Source organism: Zalophus californianus, chromosome 12, assembly GCF_009762305.2.
Source record: "Zalophus californianus isolate mZalCal1 chromosome 12, mZalCal1.pri.v2, whole genome shotgun sequence".
Classification (NCBI taxonomy): Eukaryota; Metazoa; Chordata; class Mammalia; order Carnivora; family Otariidae; genus Zalophus; species Zalophus californianus.
The window spans coordinates 2029736-2046430 of record NC_045606.1 but is presented as its reverse complement, the minus strand read 5'-3'; the positions used below and the strand labels follow the sequence as shown (position 1 = coordinate 2046430).

The following is a 16695-nucleotide window of genomic DNA, read 5'->3' as shown; positions in this document are numbered from 1 at the left end:
TTAGCCGGTTTTGCAGGGATCAGGACTGCAGCCTCCCTCCGCCCCCCACTTGCGGCGCGTGAACTCTCGGAGCAGGGGCCCCCCCGAGTGAGTCCACCATTTGGCGGTCCCTCCGGGCCCGGCGGGGAGGTCCCGGGGCGCACGGGGGCGGGCCCGCCCGGCGCCCGCAGGGCTGGGCGCTGAGGCCAGGTGACCGGCGGCCGGGCGCGGCGGTGGCGATTGCCCGCGCCGCCTCGAGGGGGCCCTGCGGCGGGCGCGGCGGCGAGCCAGGAGGACGGCCTGCCCGCGCGCTGCTGCGCTGCTCGGCGCCCGGCCTGCTGCGGCCATCGCCCCGCCAGACCCGCCGCTCGCCCAGGTACGGGGCCGCACCGCCGCCCGCTTTGTTTCGGGCCGGCGCCCGCGAATGCGCGCCGGGCGCGGGGAGGGGCTCGGGGCGCGCGCGGGAGCGAGCCGGTCCGGGGTCCCGGGACCCGGCGCTGGGCCGGCGGCGCGAATCCGGACTCCGGATCCGGAGGCGCGGCCGGAGCGGCACTGCGCAGCGGCGCCCGGCGGACTTCGCTCTCTGGGACGCGTCCCGAGACTGCAGGGAGGAGAGCCGAGCTCGGGGCCCTCTCCGATCTCGGCAAGCAGGCTCCGTCCCCGTCCCCGTGCTGGGCGGGAGGGGGGGGGTGTCCCCGGGCGCTCCCTCCTTCGGAAGGAGCAGGATCCGCGGGCCCCGCGCCACCTGTGGCACGTGCCCCCCGGCCCGGTCGCTGACAAGCCGCCGGGGGGAGGGTCCGGGCGCGCTGGGCGCGGGCGGGGGTCTGCGTGCGGGTGGGCACCGCGGCCTGACAAGGGCGCTGGGGCTTTGCTTGAAGTGATATGAAGATCAATGTGTGGCGGGAAGGGATTCCAGAGCTGCACTCGATTCTTAAGACAGCGCTAGAGGGTGACACCCCCCCCCTCCACGGTGGTTAATACCAGCGCCCTGGGATGTGTGGGGCCAGCAGGGAGCACTGTTGAGGGTGGTCACTGCCTACTTACCCAAAAGCCCCCATCCCGAGGGGGGGGTGTCCCAGGCCTTCACACACTTTGACTTTCTGGGGGTTTTCACTACCTGTGACATGAATGCGTGAGCTTCCAAGACTAAAAATATACTGAGAAGAACGTGCAAGTTTTCATTGCATTCATTGCACTAATATGAATATTGCATTAATATCTCAGTGCCTGATGAAACGGCTTTCAGAACTAGCCGTTTTGACATTCTGGTGTATTTGCTGTGTGCCCCCATTGCTGTATTTGAAGTGCGGTACTTCTTGGCCCTTTGAAAGAGATTTGCTGTCCTGTGATTCTCCCCTCTTTAGGGCCGGGGAGGTTATATTTGCAAATCAATCAACAAGTATTAAGAAAGGCGTTTCTGTGGAGAGGTCTGGAGGGGCCCAGGAGGGGCCCCGGAGTCTCTGCAGCTGGTGGGTGGAGGGAGCAGGGCCGGGCCGCAGGGAATGAGGGGACCTTTGTGCACTGGTTGCTGACTGGGAACCGGCAGGAGGCCAGACTCCTGACCTCAGAGACAAAGTAATAGTAACTTACTTTGCAATCTTGCAAAGGAGCGGTGACCTCAAAGTATAGCGCAGTAAGAGCAGGTACTTCTTGAGTGCTTGTGCTAAATGCTTTGCATGCGTTCCTTTTGCATTTCTTCCAAATGGCAACCCTCAGAGGGAGCTGCGATTTTGCCCCATTTTACGGGTGTGCAAACGGAGGCAAAGAACAGGCTAAGTGTCTTGTCCAAGTTGATGAAACGGGGTGGCGCAGCCCAGGGGCTCGGCATGCCTGACCGAGTGGATGCATATTCTGACAGCAGATTCCTCAGCTGAGATGCCAAAGCTCACAGTAGCAGCAGAGGAATTCTTTGCAAAACTCTGAGAAGGCAGAAAAAGTGGTAGCCGCAGCTGAACTGTGTGCTCCTGGATGCAATTGACTACTTTTACAAAGTGTAGCTTTGGCACCTAATGGTTTCAGATGGAGCAACTTACAAATGAGACCCTGGGAGCTAAAGGTTACAGGGTGAAATATGTTCCTGCAGGGGATGTTGCTGATGGGTGGGGGGGGGGGGGGGAGGTTTAAAAAAAAAATAAAAAGGCCTGGGAAGGAGGCAAAAACGCAAGAAAAGGCCACTGCAGAAAGGCACTGTTGCCATACTGCCCCCCACCCCCATGCATTCAAGATCGCTTCCATCAAAGTGCTGCTGAACGGGACTTGGCTTCTTTTAGGTGCGGTAAATGTTACGAATCTGTTCTACTGGGTTGAGTCCTTAGAACTAAGGGCTGGGTCACCGCAACCCACAACTGTTCAGGCTAGGAACAGTTACTTCTTGATGTCTGTTCCTTTCCTGTAAAAGCAGGAAACGTGAATCTCCAGGTTTCTGGAACTTCCTGTGGGACCCTGCCTATGGGGACAGTGTTTGGTGATCGCCCACATCTACGTGTGGGTCCTCTGGGGGTCCGCCCCATCCATGAGGCGGGCCCTCCTGCAGGCACGTCGCGCTGTCCCTCTCCTTGTGCACTTGGGGACGTCTGGGTCTCGGCTGTGTGTCTGGTGCTGGTGTAGTCCTGCGGAGTGTTCTGGAAACCCCCCCCCTCCTGGGGGGCTGCCTGTGCTGAACTGGGAGGAGGAGGCCAGTGAAGGCGAGGATTACCACCACCTGGGGCCAACCTTAGAAACCGCCAGAGTGCCCCCCTGTGTCACTGAGGGGATGAGGGTCATCCGTGATGACCCCTACACATTTTGAAAAGAGTTACGTTAATTTTTTAAAAAAGAAGGCGGTGATCTGGTATTAATAAATTTTGTCCTGAGTGGGCTAAATTAATGACAAATTTATGTTTAAGGAGTCATGGTCAGTAATCAGGAAAATTCCCTCCAGTGGAGCATTCTCTGATCAGGGAAGGGAGGTGTTCCTCGCGGCCACCAGCTCCGGGAGAGCAGCCTTTCCAAGGCGTTCCTGGGCTGGGCAGGAAGCCTGGGGGCCCCCTCTCTCCGGGAGCTTCCCCCTGCACCCAGCCTAGTGACCTTGCAAGAACAACTAACTCCCATTGAATGCACAGCTGTGCTCACCGACGCGGGGCACTTGCTGGACGGGATCTGATCTTCGCCCAGCCTCGCAAAGGCGTGGTTTTTGTCTGTATTTTCCAACACTGGGCCCTGAGACTCAGCGAGCTTGACTAGCTTGCCCATGTCATGGGGCTGGTGGGTCTGGGGACAGAACCTGTCCTGCCTTGGCCACCAGGGGCTGCAGACTGTGAGTGGATGGCGTGGCGTGGTCCTGGGGGGCTTCCCGGAATGGAACCCAGGCCCATCTGCAGTACTGGGACTTCTTCCCGAGTCCAGGGGTCCCCACGGTTCCCTGTGAGGGGCCGGCGAGGTGACCCCAGTTGGCAGGGCTCCCTCTGCAGCTGCTTCCTCGGATAGGGAGGCTGTGTCTCTCTCTGCTCCTCTCTTCCTTCCTCCCTGAGCTCTCATTGTGGCACGTGGGGGGCTCCCGCCTTCTTCTTCCTCTGCTCTGGAGAGATGGTTATGCTCCGCACCCGTTGCAGCGCCGGCTTTGTTCTTCAGCGTTAGGAGACGTCTGTGGGACCCTGTTCCAGCTTCCCAAGCGGGAAGCAGCTGGTTCACCCCCTCCCGCCCCCGGGGCCGGCTGCATCCACGGGCACCATCCGTGCTGCGCCCGTGGGCACCGTCCAGGCCACTGAGGGTCTCGGCAGCACTTGCGGTGCCCAGAGGCAGCGGCCGGGTGTGCCCGGGTGACATTTCAGCGCAGACTTTATGAAACTGGCCTGCCAGCCGTGCAACCACTCCCTGAGGTTTGGAAGACCCGAGAGCGACTGAGTAGCTCCGAGCCATGGGAGCAGGCAAGTGCTCTGGGGCGCGGCCGGTGGCTGCTTGCAGGGGAGGCCTGCCAGAGTCAGGACCCCGCTCCTGCTGGTGGCCCACAGCTGCAGGGTGCCGCGTGTCACTCATCGGGAGCGGGGCCGGCCCACATCTGGCCGGCCAGCGAGGCGCCCTGGGGCCGGGCCGGGCCATTAGCGGGGCGTCTGCGTTCTGTGCACATTCCTCCCGGAGCTGGGGCTGCAGTGCTGGCTCCCGGAACAAAAGGGCTCCATTGACTCGGTCCTGGCCTTCCTCCCTCCGAATTCATCACCTCTCAGGGGTTTCGGGAGGCTCATTCCCTCCCCACTGGTGATTTTGGACGCAGATCAAAGGCGCGGTTCAGGCAGCCCGCTGGGAGGAAAGAGTGGGCTCTGGCGGCCACAGGCTTGGGGAAAAGACGCCCTTTGTCGCCGTGAGTGTCCTTGGGGTTTCCCACCTGCAGCCTGGGGCCTCGCTGCCCCTCGCGGGACTCACCCCGGCAGGCCCCACGGGGCTGTTTTGTGTGACTCGTGGTGCTGGGGTGTCCCTCCCTGGCCACTGCTGACTCTGGTCCTGCTGAATGTCCACAGCCCCCGGGGTCTCCTGCTGGAACACCACTTCCTCATTCTTGGAGGCGCTATCTGATCCCCCACGGGGGACCAGCCCTGTGATAACCGGAGGAGGTGGTGGGGCACCTTTGTCCTGCTGATCCGGGACAGGTGTGTTTCCAGTTCATCACTAAAAGATCTGAAGCGCCCGGTGGGTGGTGGGCGGGGGTGAGGGGAGGGGGCCTATCTGTGCTGTCTCCACTGGGAGGGGGGCTGAGCGAGGCCGGAGGGGCATTTCCTCCTGTCCCGGGGCCCATGAGGGGAGGGGCACTTGTCATCTATACTGCTCAGGGGTAGGAGAAGCTTCCCGGGTAATGGAGGTCTGAGCTTCTTAAGCTGATTTTTGAGTCTTTTCCTGCAAAACCATTTTCCTGTGCTCTCTGGCGGCTGTAGACTTGGAGAAATGATGCTGCGTACCAGCCGTGCTTTTTGAGTTGACTGTACCGAGATCCCGCGTGTCACTCTGTGCCTGGCATTTCAGCACCAACAGGGCAGTGACAGCATGTCCCCTCTTGTAACCACCTCTGCGTGGGCGTGGGGGTCGATGGCTGCACGGTGCCCCAGGACGTGGACGCACGGTAGTGGACGTGATGACCAATTGTGCTCCGGCCGGGTGCCACCTGCGTGCACCCTTGCACGGAGGTTCTTGAGCAAGACTCTGGCTGGTCATGTTCCTCGAAGCACTTCCAAGTCTGGCCGAGAGGTCAAAGAACACAAACTTTTTTTTTTTTTATTGTGGTAAAATGCATAGAACATAACAGTTCCCATTTTAACTATTTTCTTTCTTTTTTTTTTTTTTGAAGATTTTATTTATTTATTTGACAGAGACACAGCGAGAGAGAGAACACAAGCAGGGGGAGAGGGAGAGGGAGAAGCAGGCTTCCTGCGGAGCCGGGAGCCCGACGCGGGGCTCGATCCCAGGACCCTGAGATCATGACCTGAACCGAAGGCAGACGCTTAACAGACTGAGCCACCCAGGCGCCCCTTAACTATTTTCAAGTGTACAGATCAGTGGTACTAAGCACATTCTTTTTTTTTTTTTTAAAGATTTTATTTATTTATTTGCCAGAGAGAGAGAGAGAGAAGGAGAGTACAAGGGGGGGGGGGGGTGGCAGGCAGAGGGAGAAGCAGGCTCCCCGATAAGCAAGGAGCCGGATGTGGGGCTCGATCCCAGGACCCTGGGATCATGACCTGAGCCGGAGGCAGACGCTTAACCATCTGAGCCACCCAGGCGCCCTTACTAAGCACATTCTTGCCGTGCAACGCCACCATCCATCCCTGGATCCCTTTTCGTCTCGTGAAGGGAAAACTCTGTCCCCGTGAAACACGCGCTCTCCTCCCCCACGCCCAGCCCCCGTCCCCAGCCCCCGACTCTCTGGCTCCCGGGGGTGGGTCCTCCAGGGAGACCTCCCAGAAGTAGGATCACTCAGTCTTTGTCTTTTTTGTGACTCTGCCTTATTCCACTTACATCCTCCAGCTTCAGCCGTCCCGTGACAGGTGTCAGAGCGTCCTCCCGTTTTAAGGCTGGATAGGATTCCATTGCGTGGACGGACTGCGACTTGTGTGTCGGTGGTTGGACACTCGGGCTCTTCCCTCAGTTTGGCCGTCTTGAGTAATGCCTCTGGGAGCAAGGATGCACGGGTACCTGTTTTGACCCCTGCTTTTGCTCCTTTTGGGTGGACACCCAGGAGGGGACACAGGCTTTTGGAAGTCCCCCCACATATTGCATTGGAGAAACCAAGTGCTCACTGGAGCCTCTCCGGGTCCAGCCGGTGTCCCTGAACGCCGGCGCCCACGGGCTAAAAACCAGGCCTGCAGGCTAAGGAAGAGGGAGGCTTCTTACTGAGCTATTTTGACAGATCGTGTAAACTCTGTGATTAATGGGATGAGAAAGCAGGAAGAATGTCTTTCATTTAAAAAAAAAAAAGAGCCTTCAGGGTTGCTTGGTTTTATTTTCAATTAAAAGGGTCTGATTTTGTTTCTGGAGAATGGTTTTAATTTGGATAAATAGTTCAGTCTGGGAACTGCGTGCCAGAGCCTATGATCTATGAGTGCAGTTACCCAGAGTTCCCTGAGTGGTTTTTCGGAGGGAACACGGACCTGGGCCCCACGCTGGTCTGGCCTCCGTGTGGTGGTGATGAGCGCCCTGTGCCGGGGAGGGGGTGGCGGGGGGCAGCCCTCCTGACTGGTGTGCAGGACCTACGGGGGGTGGGGGTGGGGCGGTGGCCGCCTCGGGAGCAAGGGCCCCCACCCTGGTGGTCGCTGGTTAATTTTTATCCTCCGAGAATGTGTTCACAGCCTCACGTCAGGAATGCCAACAAGCAGGCCCTCACCCCACCCCACTTCCCAGCTGGACCAGACTTACCAGCATCTTTTCCGACACGGGCATTTGCTGCATCTGCTGCATTTGCTGCATCAGTCGGATTTGGAGGATGCGGAAGGGGGAGACACTCTTAACAGGCTACAGGCGGGTCTGATGATGGAAGCTTCCGAGGCCAGGCAGGCTGCAGGCCCCTGCACGGGGCTCTCTAAAGCCTGGGCCTGTGCGCCTTCTTTCAGAGGGGCTTGAAGCTGGATCTCCGAGCTAGACTGAAGCTGGGGAGGGGGCACGTCCTGGGGGCTCTGGGGACAGAGCCCTCAGGTGGAGGGACTGTGGGCAGAGGCCCCAGGCGGGAGCTTCCTGGTGTGTCTCTGGGGCAGGGAGGGGCAAGAAGCCACAGGATGGGGCATGCACTTGTTAAACTACGGCAGGTGTCAAAGCCTCCACTCTCCATGCTGTGTAACCAGTTGGCGGGGCTGGGGGGTCTGCGGCTGCTGCGGCCACCTCCTGGGCCTGTGGGAGCTCTAGGACGGATGGGGAGCTGCCCCGGAACGTCCCCGAGTGAGCAGTGCAGCTGCACAGGAGGGAGGGTGGATGAGCCCTCCTGGTGGCCCACCTGCCAGGCTGCGATTTTAATGGGAGGAGATGGTCGCCTGAGATGGGGGCAGCGACAGAGTCGGTTTCTCCTGTCCTCACCCCTCCCCACCCCCCGTACCTAGGAAGGCCCGAGGTATAGGTCACCCGGAAGGGCACCGTTCGCTTTCAACCCCGCCCGCGCGCCCACCTCCTCCTCCCCGCCAGGTGGGAGCGAGCGCCGGGCCACCACGGGGCCGACTTTGTCAGAGCTTCCTCCGGGGAGGAACACGTCCGCTGCAGCTCTGGGGGGTTGTCGGCAGGCGTTTCTGATTTAGCTCGAGGCCCACGGGGAGGTGTGTGCAGCCTCGGCCCGCGGTGGCTAGGCAGGGCCGTCCTGCCCCAGGGTCCGCGTCGCCTGCCAGGGCCTGCGGGGTGGAGCCCACTGCTTTTTCACACACTGGTTTGGCTCTTCTGTCTGTGCCCGTCCCAGGCTCAGCACGTGCAGGGGGCACAGGAAGCTGTAGTTGGCCGCGTGCGGCAGGATGGGGGGCCCCGGAGCCTCAGTCCAGCCAACTGGGGCCCCCTGAGGCTCTGTGACCAGCACTCTTGGTCATTGTCTGGCTAGGACCTGCGGGGCTGAGCTCAGCTCTGCAGCCCAGAGCGTTCAGTGGGGTCCCCGACAGGCCCAGCTTCCCGTGTTTGGTGCCAAGCTGGGGCTGGGTCACTGGGCTGGAGCTGTCGGATGTCGGAGTCTTTGGCCACTGGTGAGCTCTCTTGTTTGCTCTGCATGGAGTTCAGGGCTAACTGCCTGCCTTCCATTTGTCTGAGCCTGTTGTTTCTGCTGTGTTCGGCCTGGTGTCAGACCCGTGGGCTTTGAGGACATTCGCATGTCCGTGTCCTGTGCTGAGCACAGAGGAGGCCCTCTGCAGCGTCGCTAAACACGCGGGGGTGGGTGGCCCTGAGGATGCTCCCTGGTGACGATGTGCACCGGGGGTTTCCTGGGGACCCACCAGCTGTCATTTTCCTTCCTTGTTATTCTTCAGCTACTTCAGCCTTAGGAGGAGCCTCAGTCCAAACGAAGCATTTCCCTCCAGCCCAGCCCCTACCTCCCCCGACACGAAGCTGGGGAGGGGGTGGGCTGTAGGCCCCCATTGCCACAGCCCCCTGTGTCCTTCCTGATGCCCTCTGGGGTCGGGAGTCTCGCTCTCCTCAAATCTGAGCTCTTCCGAGGACAAGAACAAAGCCTGTTGCTTTCATTTCTGTAACATAAGAGCTTTCAGGTCGCTTGGTCCCCGGAGCCTCTGTGTCACCCCTGCATCCACAGCCTACCCCACATGCATCACAAACCGAGGACACGGTTCCACGCCCGGATGGGAACATTCTAGAAGCTGATTCCTCACTGGGAGAGAGGGACATGCTTGCATGTTTCCTCAGGGTTTCAGTAAGTTTTCCAGCCCCACCACTTCCCTTTTTCTGGAAGGTTCTCTATGCAATTTACTCCATTAAACTTCCAGGCGAGGCCCGTTGACACTTCTCTGACAGACTTGAGAATCTAGCCCACTGTTAATTTCCTGGAAAACAGCCACATTTCAAGTTATCCTGTTATGGAAAGTTGCCAGTAAGTGCCCGCTCGGAATCCATGCAGGCTCCCTGACGAGAGCGGCAAACACTCTCCCCTGCTCGGAGCACAAAAGAATGTTCTCTTTGGACAGAGCGAGTGGTGGGGTTTCCTTGCAGCCCACACTGTAAAAATGGCAAGAATTATTTTCTTTGTCTTCTGCTCAAAATGGATCCAGTGTTGGTGCAGACTGACCAGGATGTGTAATCTCTTGTCTAATATTTAAACGAGGGTTTTGTTCTTGGCAAAGTGCTGGGCACCCAGGACGGACGAGAGTCGCCCGTCCCACTTACCGGCTTTCTGTCCTGCCAGCCCAAGGTCACGTTCACAAAGTCTTTCTCTGGGACTGAGTGCATTAAAAAAAACGCACAAAAACTATCCAAATTCTGGAGAGGTGTTTCCATCTGCATCATGGGACGCATGGTGCCAGAGACCCACAGTTCGCCGTTGGGAGAAGTGATGGGCCAGGTGACAGCAAGAGGCTGACCGTGCTCGCGGGCCACGCCGTCTCTGCCCGTCCACTGGCCTGTCGACCCTTCTCTAAATGGACAGCGACCCTCTGGAGGGCCGCGGTGTGACTCCACCACCTGCCTCTGTTTCCCCAATGCACTCTTCTGGTCCCAGCCTGATGAGGATGTGGCGCGTGGCCCAGAACAGGCAGTTGTCTTTTGCCCATTCCCTCCCTTGCTTATCGCTTTCATGCACCTGACATTGACCGAGCGCCGGCCGTGCCCCAAGGGCTCGTCACTGTCACCACGCTGCAGGAAGGGGGCAGCAGGGTCCACTGGCTTGCTGGCGGGGGTGGACTGGATGGTGCAGGGACGGCTGCCAGGGGTCTGCCCCTCTGCGGTGGTGTGTTCCTAGGGGCCCCGAGCGCTGTCACTGCCCGGCTGGTCTCCCACCTCCGGAAGGTCCTGAGAGGAGTCCCCAGGCCCCGTGGGGTCCCAGCGCACGCCGAGGCCCCGCGGGGGCGGACACCAGCGGGTGGTGGGGGCCAGAGCATCGGGGGAGCCCGGCTTCTCTTCCTCTTTGGGTGGCGGCTGGCATGAGGCGTTCTCGAAGGCCAGCAGGCGATGTCACCCGCCCCGCTGGCTGGAGGGATCGGAGGGAGCGAGTCCTCTCTGCACCTGCCCCTGCGGACCTGTGTGGCTCGCCTCAGACACGTGCACCCCTGCTCATTCCACTGAGACCTCTGTGTCCCAGGGACCGGAGACCCAGCTCCGGGGCTCCTTCCTTCCTTCCTTCCTTCCTTCCTTCCTTCCTTCCTTCCTTCCTCTTTCATGTTTACTGAGTTCTTTTTCTTATGAAGTATAGTTGACATCCAATATTATATTAGTGTCAGGCAGACAACACAGTGTTTCAGCATTTATATGCGTTATAAAATATCTAGATACTGTCTGTCACCATACAGAGTGGTTACATATTAGTTACTGTAGCCCCCAGACTGTATATGGTATCCCAGTGTCTTTTTGAAAAAATTTATTTTTATTTTTATTATTTTTTAAAGATTTTATTTATTTATTTGACAGAGAGAGACACAGCGAGAGAGGGAACACAAGCAGGGGGAGTGGGAGAGGGAGAAGCAGGCTTCCTGCCGATCAGGGAGCCCGATGATGCGGGGCTCGATCCCAGGACCCTGGGACCATGACCTGAGCCGAAGGCAGACGCCCAACGACTGAGCCACCCAGGTGGCCCCCCTTTTTAAAATAACTTACATTTGTACCATTTAATCCCCTTTCCTACCCCCCCTACTTTCTGGCAACCACCAGATTGTTCTCTTTGAGTCTGTTTATTCATTTATTTATTTTAAATTTCATATAGAAGAGAAATCATATGGTATTTGTTTTCTCTGAATGACTTGTTTCACATAGCGTAACACCCAGGTCCATCCAAGTTGTTACCGAAGGCAAGATCTCATTCTTTCTTGATGGCTGAGTAATATTCCATTGTGTGTATATTCCACACCGATTTATCCATTCAGCTATCAGTGGACTTTTAGGCTGCTTCCATAGCTTCGCGATTGTAAAGAATGTTACAGAAACATAGGGGTGCACGTATCTTTTCAAATTAGTATTTTTGTTTTTTGGGGAAATACCCAGTAGCAGAACTGTTGGATTGTATGATATTTCTATGTTTAATTTTTTGAGGCGCCTCCATACTGTTGTGCACTGTGGCTTCATCAGGTTGCATTCCCACCAACAGTGCACGGGGCGGGGGGTGGGGGGTTCCCCTTTCTCCACATCCTCACCAACACCTGTTGTTTCTTGTCTTTTCAATTTTAGCCATTCTGACAGGCGTGAGGTGGTATTTCATTGTGGTTTTGATTTCCGTTTCCCTGATGACGAGTGATGGGGAGCATCTTTTCATGTGTCTGTCGGCCCTCTGGATGTCTTCTTTGGAGAAATGTCTATTCGGGTCCACTGCCCATTTGTAATTGGATTATTTGTGTGTGTGTGTGTGTGTGTGTGTGTGTGTATGTTGAGTTGTGTAAGTTCTTTATATATTTCAGATACTAATGCTTTATCGGACATGTCATGTGCAAATATCTTCTCCCATGCCCTCGGTTGCCTTTCATTTTGTTGATGGTTTCCTTCACTGTGTGAAAGCTTTTTAGTTTGATGTGGTCCCGTTTGTTTAGTTTGGCTTTGTTGCCCTTGCCTCAGGAGACTGGTCCAATCCATATCCCTAAGACCAACGTAAAGAACTTACTCTTCTAGGTGCTTTATGCTTTCGGGTCTTACTCTCAGGCCTTTAATCCATTTCGAATGTATTTTTGTGGATGGTGTAAGAAAGTGGTCCAGTGTCATTCTTCTGCATGTGGCTGCCCAGTGTCCCAACACCATTTGTTGAAGAGACTTTTGCCCATTGCGTATTCTTTCCTGCTTTGCCATAGATTCTTTGACCCTATAGTTGTGGGTTTATTTCTGGGGTCTCTATTCTCTCCCATTGATCAAGGTGCCGGTCCCATAGTGTCTTGATGACTATGGCTTTGTAGCTATTACTCTAGCTTGGTACACTTTGAAATCAGGGAGTGTCAATACCTCCAGCTTTGTTCTTCTCAAGATTGCCTTGACTATGAAGGGTCCTTTGTGGTTCCAAACACGTTTTAGGATTCTTTGTTCTAGTTCTGTCTGTGAAGAATGCTGTTGGTATTTTGAGAGGGATTGCATTGAATTTGCAGATCGGTTTGGGGAGTTTGGACATTTTAGCAATACTCTTCCAATCCATTAGCACGAAATGTCTTTCTGTTTATGTGTGTCATCTTCAGTTTCTTTCATGGTTGTCAGTGTACAGATCTTTCGCCTCCTTGGGTATGTTTATTCCTGGGTATTGTAAATGGAATTATTTTCTTCATTTCTCTTTTTGATAGCTTGTTATTGGTGTATAGAAATGCAACAGATGTCTGTATGTTAGTTTTGTATCCTGTGACCTTACTGGATTCATTCATTAGATCTGATAATTTTTTTTAAAATTTTTTTATTGTTATGTTAATCACCATATATTACATAATTTGTTTTGGTGTACTGTTTAGATCTGATAATTTTTTGGTTGGAGTCTTCAGAGGTTTCGATGTGTAATATCACGTCATCTGCAGATAGTGACAGTTTTAATTCTTTTCCAATTTGGATGCCTTTTATTTCTTTTTCTTATGTAATTGTTGTGTCTGGGGCTTCCAAAACTATGTTGAATAAAAGTGGTGAGAGTGGGCATCCCTGTCTTTTTTCTGGTCTCAGAGGAAAAGCTCTTAGCTTCTCACTGTTGAGGATGATGTTAGCTGTGAGCCTCTTAAACATGGTTTTGATCATGTTGAGGTATGTTCCTTCTGTACCCACTTTGTTGAGAGTTTTTATCATAAATGGATGTTGAGTTTTGTGAAATGCCTTTTCTACATCTATTGGGATGATCACATGATATTTATCCTTCATATCGTCTTTGTTTTAAAAGACTTATTTTTTGAGAGAGAGTTTGCGTGTGTGACAGGGCAGGGGAGGTGGAGAGGCAGAGAGAGAGAGAAACAAACTCCCTGCTGAGCGTGGAGCCCAACTCGGGGCTTGATCTCAAGACCCTGAGATCGTGACCTGAGCCAAAATCAAGAGTTGGTCACCCAACCGGCTGAGCCATCCAGGTGCCCCATAGCCTTCATATTGTTAATGTGGTGCATCACATTGACCAACTTGCAGATGTCAAACCATCCTTGCATCCATGGAATAAATCCCACTTATCACGGTGAATGATCCTTCTAATGTATTGTTGAATTTGGTTTGCTAATATGTTTTTGAGGATTTTAGCTTCTTTGTTTATCAGGGTTATTAACCCATCATTTTCTTTTTTTGTTGTGTCTTTGGTTTTGATATCAGGGTCATTTTGGCCTCATAGACTCAATTTGGAAGCATTCTTTTCTTTTCTCTTTTTTGGAATAATTTGAGAAGGGTCGGTAGTAACTCTTCTTTAAATGTTTGGTAGAATTCACCTGTGAAGCCGTCTCATCCTGGACTTTTGTTCTTTGGGAATTTTAAAGTTACTGATTCGGTTTCATTACTTGTAATCAGCTGTTCAGATTTTCTATTTCTTCGTGATTCAGTCTGGGAAGCTTATGTGTTTCTAGGAGTTTGTCCATTTCTTCTAGGTTTTCCGGTTTGTTGGTGTATAGTTGTTGGTAGTAGTGTCTTCTGATCCTTTGTATTTCTGGGTGTCAGTTGTAACTTCTCTTCTTTCATTTCTGTTTTTATATATTTGTGCTCTCTCTTTTTTTCTTGATGAGTCTGGCTAGAGGTTTATTGATTTTGTTTATACTTTCAGAGAAGCAGCTGTTAGTTTCACTGATCTAATTTTTTAAAGTCTCAGTTTCATTTATATCCACTCTCATCTTTATTATGTCTTTCCTTCTACTAACTTAGGGTTTTGTTTGTTTTTCTTAGTGTAAAGTTAGATTGTTTATTTGGGAGTTTTTGTGTTTCTTGAAGTTGGCTGTATTGCTATAAACTTTCCTCTTAGAACTGCTTTTGCTGCATCCCATAGATTTTGGACCATTATGTTTCCAATTTTGTTTGTCTGGAGTGGGTGCAGCCTGGGTGGGGGTTCCCGTGTGCCCTTCATTGGGGCATCTTGGCAGGTCTGCTGGAGCTGGTGTGGGTGTGGTTCTAAGGATACCGGGGTGTACTGTGTGGAGGCTGCCTTGGTGGGACAGTTGGAGCTGGAGTGGGTGTGGATCAGGGCCTCCCGGTGTGAGCGTCACTTGGTTTACCTTGGTGGATCGGCTGGACCTGGAGCAGACGGAGGCTGGTTGTGTCTCAAGGCAAGCTGCGCCAGGGGTCCTGGGGCAAACCGCTGTCTTGGTGGGACAGCTGGAGCCTGTGTGGGCTAGGGGCTTGGACTTGCTGGGGGGTCCTAGCAGGGCTGGCAGAGTGCCTGGACCCTGCTTACATCTGCACTAAAGGTAAAGGGGGCAGGTAAAAAAATGGTCCTGGATGGTGCCTCCAACCCTGGAGAGAGTTTCCACATTCCTCTCCTGTTTGGCCGAGGCTCCAGGGTTCGGAAGTGGATTTCCTTCCCTGACAGCCTCGTTGCCCTTTAAGCCGGGTTTCTCCCCGTATCCCAGGGCAGGGAGTATGCGCTGGGTCCCCCCATCACCATGTCCCTGTGCTTTCTGGGCAGTCCCTCTGTCGGCGTGGCCCTCGGTGCTTCTTCAGGAGGAATTGTTCTGTGTGCAGGCGTAGATTCAGTGTGTCTGTGGAGGAGGTGAGTTCAGAGTCTCCCACGGTGCCCTCTGGGCCCCAGTGACTCTCCTAACCCACAGAATTATAATTTATTTTCATAATTTCATACCCTGCCGAGTTCCCAAAAAGGATTTGAAAAGCATGCAGAAATAGATATAGCAGGATTAAGGTTTGTTTTTTTTTTTTTTTTTTTTTTAATGCATGACCAAGAGAAACTAAAGATCTGACGGGACTGTGGAGCCCGTGGAAGGTCAGCATCCGGTGGGTTTGCCACAAAGCCCTGGGGACCGTAGCGATTTGGCTGGGAGCCTCCTGGAAGCAGGGCAGTAAGGGAAACAGATTGTTTTCAAGAGCTTCGTCATGTCCACGGAATACAACTAACTGAGTAACGAGAGACAGCATGAACAGAAACAAGTATGTTACTCCGGAGAGCAGAGATGTTTCTGAGACGGAATCCTGTGGAATTGCCTCTGGGGGGGGGGCCCTCGACCACACCGTACACCCGGCACAGAGGACAGGCAGAGCACATGGTCTCTAACGCCCTCTGTGGCGGCCACGGGCACGGGGACAAAAATGCAGGACTGTAGGAGGAAACGTCCAAGGGATCCAAGGGTCCACGGTGTCGCCCTCGGACAAAGGTGGCCACGTCCATCTCACCTCTGCCGTGCCTTCTGAGTGCTCTCTGCCCACGGTGGCTTCCCCGGGGCGCCGTGGGGGCCACACTGCTGTGATTTGACAGAAACGGGCCCCCACAGTGCTGGCCTAGTGAGTCCTCGTGGATTCCCTCTGCTTCTGAACCGAGGCCGCGTTCTCCGGTCCCGTGAGCAGAAACTGGCCACGTGCGTGGCATGTGGCGGGTGACCAGGGAAGACAATGCCAAATTTTCTGCGGCTGATAATTAACTTAAATTTAAAAGTTTAAGCATGCGGAAATACATATAGCAGGATTAAGGTTTTTTTTTTTTTTTTTTTTTTTTTTTAATGCGTGACCAAGAGCTGCGGTTTGGGCAAGACTGCGTTTTCCTTCCACTTGAAAATTTAGTGGCCAAGTTGAGTTGTGCTGACAGCGTACAACACACAGGATCCTGAAGACCATACAAGGAAAGGCGAACTCGCTCCCTGATGGTTTTCCGATCCATTGCATGGTGAAATGATAACTGTCGGATATACCGGGGTAAATAACAGACATCAGTACAGTGAGTTTCACCCGTTTCTATGAGATACAGCTGCTGTGTAACAGGAAGCTCCTGGCGTGGCTTGCGTGGCGTGTCCGGCAGGCAGGGCGGGTCCACGGGTGTCCGGATGTGCAGACACAGGGCCGACGCGGCTGCTGGTCCTCGGGGACAGTGTGCCGTGCCTCCGACGGCCCTCTCCGTCCTGTGCCCGGGCTCGGGTGCGGCCCCTGTCCCACGGGAGCGGCAGGTGGCAGAGCTGTGTCCACAAGCACTGTGGACTTCGGGGCCAGCGTCCTGGGCATGTGAAACACCAGTTGTAGGTTCTCAGCTTTCTGTCACTTTGCTGCCGGGGAGGCCGGGGGGCAGGCATCCTTGGGAATCTTGGAGGTGGGGGGCCCTGCTGTTCCGGGCAGTCCCCCCTGTTTCCAGTGAAGCTTTAACCTGGAGTGGACAGTGCCGCCTTCCGTGGGCCACGTTGGCCATGTTCTTATTTGTTGATTCGGGAGGTGGGTCACGGGGAGAGAGGGTGCCCAACACGGATCAACAGGCCTTTCCTGCAGGGACATACTTTCCGAGCACGCCCGAGGTTGGATCTCCCCTGTGTGGGGCCCCCTCAGGAGACACGGGCCGACCATCCCGCCCCACGGTGGCCTCGCCGTGTGACCCTGGCCACAGAGTTGACCCCCAGTGTCCTCGTGGTGGTGTCATGTTTTGGTGAAGTCACACGGGAGGTGAGCCCACAGTCCCCAGGGGCGGACACGGAGGTCAGAGGTTAGGGGTTGGCCTGAGGGGACACTTGC

At 54.7% G+C, this 16695-nt stretch overlaps 1 protein-coding gene across 2 annotated transcripts in view; it reads left to right on the top strand.

Moving 5' to 3' along the window:
• Window positions 1-233: 233 nt before the first annotated feature.
• Window positions 234-16695, top strand: part of TNS3 (tensin 3) — a 206009-nt gene continuing 189547 nt past the window's right edge. For both annotated transcript variants that reach the window (XM_027573536.2, XM_027573535.2), the window contains exon 1: window positions 234-355. The gene's annotated coding sequence lies outside the window, so the exon portion shown is untranslated. The remainder of the gene's footprint in view (window positions 356-16695) is intronic.